At 46.3% G+C, this 5,212-nt stretch overlaps 1 protein-coding gene across 1 annotated transcript in view; it reads left to right on the top strand.

Annotated features, from left to right (window-relative positions):
- The first annotated feature begins 4,028 nt into the window (after window positions 1-4,028).
- The window catches only part of LOC143019212 (uncharacterized), a 70,608-nt gene continuing 69,424 nt past the window's right edge, over window positions 4,029-5,212 (top strand). Inside the window, exon 1 of the mRNA XM_076174906.1 lies at window positions 4,029-4,276. The gene's annotated coding sequence lies outside the window, so the exon portion shown is untranslated. The remainder of the gene's footprint in view (window positions 4,277-5,212) is intronic.

Here is a 5,212-nt window from a genome sequence, read left to right as displayed (position 1 = left end):
ACCTCGGCCAATCCTTCTTCTGGCTCCAGTCGAGTAGATTTGCCAGAAATTCACAACGGTCTTCTGGCTCTTCAGTTGCGTGGGAGGACGAAACAAAGAGGAACAGCAAAGCTCCAAGGAAAACAAAAAGAAGAAAGGAAACATCTTTAAAGCCATCTGGAAGCATCTTTGAGGAAGAAAGTCTAAAACGCCCAATGGCAGTGACTCTTCGACTCTGCACGAGGGCACAAATGGTCCCCTGGAAGCGCACCACTGCGAGAGGGCCCTGGCAGAAAACGAGGCCGCTGCACGGGACTTCGAAACCACCTCCGAATGGAGAGCCGTCCGAGTCCTCGGCAAGGGCGCTTGGGGAACTGTCACCCTGATGAGGAACGTCAGGATGGAACAGCTGGTCGCACAAAAGAACGTCTTCGTTGCGTCGACCACCGGTGTCATCGTCACAGCCGAGGAGGTCATCCACAGCCAGATGAGGCATAGGAATGTGTCTCGGTTTTTGCCTGGCAGATCAAGGGGAACAGACGTCTCCTTTACGTCGAGCACTGCGCCAGGGGAGACCTCCTTAACGTCATAGGGCTGTACGATCTGAGCGATGATGAGACCCAATTTTACTTCGAGCAACTGATGAGCGGCGTGGAATACCTGCACGGCCGGGGCGTCGCTCATCGAGATCTCAAACCCGCAAACCTCTTCCTCACAGACGAGAGGACCCTGAAGATCGGCGACTTCGGGTCCGCAGACGTCTTCGTCATCGATGGGGGAGAGGTTCATCTGACGGGTCAGGACGGGACTTTTACCTATATGGCTCCCGAAGTCATCTACACCACAGTCGTGGTACCTCGGACCACCCGTCGATATGTGGTCTTGTGGGATTGTTCTCTTCAACATGCTGACCATTGGATGCAAGCCATGGTCACGCGCTGTCCCAGAGAACGAGGAATACCAGCTGTGGGTGGAGAAGGACCCTTGGCTCAACGAACTCAGCAAGTGGAAGAGGCTGAGCAAATCTTCGCGGACTCTCCTTGAAGCCCTTTTGGACCCCGACCCCTCCAGAGGCTATCTGCGTGGCGGAGCCTCCGACAATATTGAATAAGACCTCCCATGTTGGAGTCTTAATATGAAAATGAACCAAATCCTTGGAATGAACAGGCATTGCCTACATTTACCTGCAGTAGGGATTTCCCTCAGTTGAATAAAATCGCTGTCGGCAATTACAAAACCAGTAAAAACAATAAGCAAAACGCATCTTTACCTGTTTAGTGTGATGGCACTCTTTGCAAAATTCATTTTGGTTAACGCCAGAAGATCTTATTGGAATGAATGGGAGACTCAGGAGAAAACGGGACCATTTCCTAAAGAGTTTGTTCTTCAACTGCGTAAAATCATCTGGCATTAACCATAGGAAAAACTATCGCAAAGCATCAACTAGATGAAGGGTTTAATCGTCAGAGCTTCGATACTGACTCCTACATGCATAGGCAACGATCCTTTTTTATAAAGGAATGGCTGAGGCAACACACATCTACACCAAATGAGTCACTCACACTCCTCTCATCTTGGCTTCTTGGGGATGAAGGATCGCTTACCCTCCCGCCACGATGCGTGAGTTAAACAAGGTGGAGTGAGGCACAGTTCATCAGCTGTAGGGTCCGTCAAACGGAAGCCGGTTTACCCTCACGTTTTCATTATCAGGCGACCGTCTCTCCCTCCTCATATACTCATCTAAAGGTTGAGGGGAACATCCCATTAGGCCATGTCACCCATTAATCCATTTACGAACTCTCGTTACACATTCCTGTTTCTTGTACTTTCTTTTCCCGACTCTACAGACATATCATGCGCAATCAAGATTCTTTTACCCCCATCCATTCATTTCATTCTAGATCTTCTTCTTGGGTTTATTCCACTTACTCCTGTTTTCTACACTCTGTTAGTCATTCCTCATTCATTCTTTCCATATGTCCAAACCACCTCAGCACTCTTTGGGCTACACAATCAGATCGCTTTCTTCCAACACCCTTTTTCTGCCTCGTCACGTTCCTTAATCTATACATTCTTGAAACATCTATCACCGTTCTCAGGCACACTTTCTTAAATATTACAATCAGTCTGTTCCTTTCAGACTTTCTCACATTCCAAATATCTGCTCCGTCCAGTACCGTGGGCACAATTACTATTTTCTACAACCTTCTCTTTGCATTAATTCCTATATATAAAATATTCATCATATTTTTTCTTCTATCCAGACCGTTACTTGAATGATTTATTCTCTAACTCACCTCTACATGCACTCTTCTATTTGCTGCTAAGTGCGACTTGACTTCAGATATCTAAAATGCTTCACTTTCTCACCATTCACAGTCAAATTCAACCTGCCATCATCATCAGTTCCTCTGCGTCTTATAACTTCACTTTTATTGACTTTCACATTCTGGCACTTTGCTAGATTCAGACATTAACTGTTTCACTCTCTCTTCAGGATCATCCACGAATGCCACCTACAATTAACAATTTATTCCCTTCCCACAATCTTTCATTCTCACCCTTTGATTACAGTTTCACTCAACGCTAACACATCCATTTTTTTCACAATGCCCATTAACTGTTTCACTTTGTCTTCAGGATCATCCACGAATGCCATCTACAGTTAACAATTTATTCCCTTCCCACACTCATTCTCACTCTTTGATTCCAGTTTCACTCAACGCTAACACATCCATCTTTTTTCAACAAACATCCGACCACTCCACAACCACACACATTCAGGCCCAGTAACTAAGCTTTTGGTTGGTGTCGTCCTCCAAGAATCCGTCGTCCTACTCAGTTGCATTCTACGACACATAAGGGAGCGCAGTGGCGGTGCTCTTATTCCCCTCCTTTCCGTATGAGTACGGGAAAAAGAAAAGGGTGGTAAAGGGGCGGTTTAAGAGGCGCTATCGGAAGGAAGTATGGTAGAGGTTTAAAAGTGGTTCATCAGTCCAGTATTCATGGAAATTAGTCTTCAAATTTAAAAGAATGTTACGAGACTCTGGCATATGGGGGTTTCATCAAAGTCCGTAGAGTATTGACTACAGATTCCCCCGAAGTGGCAAGAATTCCTGCACTGGGTCGGAAGTAAACGTAATCCCGGATATGTGGGTAATTGTAGTTCCGGGAAAAGGGGGGTGGGGTGAGTGGAAGGGGGAAAGGCCGGAACCAACCTCGGCAATTTACCGGTAGTTTGAACTACTGAAGTTCCCCTCACGATACCCCGAGACTGAAGAAGAGAGATAAAGCCCAATGTCCATCACATCACCACTTTGAGTCCTGCGGATTTGGAAAGTCAGACTTTGAAGCCTTCCCAGTGTTTTGTCCCTGGGTTAGTGGCAATCACTCGTGATCGCTATGGATCAAGGGCAGCCTTTGTAACAACGAGGCGAGATCCAGGCCCAACGATCCACAGCGGCATAGTAATAAGTCTAACGTGTCTTTAACCTTCAGTACTCCGTTATCCCTTTATATACTTTATTCTGGCAGACTCCAGGCGATTTTATTCGTATTACCTTGATTAATCTATTCGATAGGGTGGCATAATTTAATTTATTTATTCTGGTTAATAACAGACGATTTTATTAAGCGAGCTACTCCGCCTGGCCAGAATATTTTAATCAGTAAAGTGGAGGTGGAGGGACGGTGGGTGTCACTATAATAAAGATGACGTATTCTGGTTACTTTATAATGGCTAACGTCAAGTGATGGTGTGCAGTAAGTAGAGCGTCATTGCGTTTAATTAAGACACCATCCCCTTGACGAGACGAGGTGTGTGGCGGGAGTGGAGAGGGTGTCCGTGGATGACAGTGGTGGGAGGACCACAGTGCTGTGATTGTAGCCTCGTAGCGATCCTGGCGGTGAAGAGGACAATCGATGCGGCAGTGCCATGCAGTGCCAGGCAGTGTCTGGCAGTGCCGTAAGGGTGGGCTGGGGGCTGGGAGGGATGTCTCCGATGCATAGCCACGGTCAGTATCAAGTCAACCACGGACAGGGAGGTCACGCAGCTGACCGCTCCTGTGGGTCTCAAAGACAAAGACGCTGCTGTGCCAAGAGGCACTATTATATATATACACATACATATATATTTCCCCTTCTCTTGTGGTGCTTACAAAGAACTTCGAGTGATAACCTTGAATGGCATTTTCGTTTGTGATTGATGATACAGTTTGTGATTTCTTGATCTGCTTCGGTCCGCTGATGACGTTCAAGTACTTGGTGATTTGTGGAAGTACTTGGCTACTGTTCTGAAGTAAGTACGTTGAGGGTACTGGCACCACTTGTTAATTACTTGTTACCCACTTAAGCCACTTACAATGTACTTGGAGTTCTTGCCAGTTGTTAGCGACACTTAAAGCACTTGGAGATTCTGGTCAGTACTTATTAGTTACTTATGCCCCACTAACAACACCGAAATAATATTTAGTGAGCTTAATGACACTCAGTTAAGTTCCTGATCCTTACAAGAATGCAGTCAGACGATTTTATTCAGTTAAGGAGACCTCTCCTCCTCCAGCCCTGCAATCCACCAGGAGTCGCCGAGCTGTGACAGAGACCTTCACCGTTGCCCTGGGTGTTCGGATAGCCAGGACAATTGGCCAGTTACTGGTATACATTGATTCTGAACTCACGTCCACGAGATCGAAACCAACGCGCCACAGCAACACGCAGATGCTGAGACACTGAATGGCTTTGTTCTGGTTGTCGCCAGGCTGTTTTATTCAGCCGAGGGAAGCCTCCTTAGATAACGCAAGGGATAACAAATATATAAATCCTTATCCTTTCTCCCTCTAAGTAAATTCTTCTCGATGTGGGCTGACATATTTATTTAGCTGTTGAAGTACCTGAGATCCTGTCAGATCACGTAAACTCGTTTTGGTTAAACCCTTTCTCAAGCTGACCGGTTAACCCTTTGATTCCTGAAAGGGTTTAATTCTGATGAAATAAATCGCTTTTCGGCAGTAAGAATGAATGTGTAAGGGCCTGTTCACACTAGCGGTTTGAACCGCGCGGAAACCTCGGTGGCAGCGCATAGTTAAGGAAAATCTGCGCGGATGTGTGTGAACGCCTCCATTGACTTATATTGTAATTGAACCGCCGCGGTTTGAACCGCCGCGGTTGAAACCGCTAGTGTGAACAAGGCCTGAAACGTAAAGCTCAGCGAACAGATTTACCGAAACGAGTTTAA

Source organism: Oratosquilla oratoria, chromosome 36 (genome assembly GCF_046742065.1).
Source record: "Oratosquilla oratoria isolate Oo_2021 chromosome 36, ASM4674206v1, whole genome shotgun sequence".
Classification (NCBI taxonomy): Eukaryota; Metazoa; Arthropoda; class Malacostraca; order Stomatopoda; family Squillidae; genus Oratosquilla; species Oratosquilla oratoria.
The sequence above is the reverse complement of the archived record's forward strand: the minus strand, read 5'-3'. Positions and strand labels throughout refer to the sequence as shown.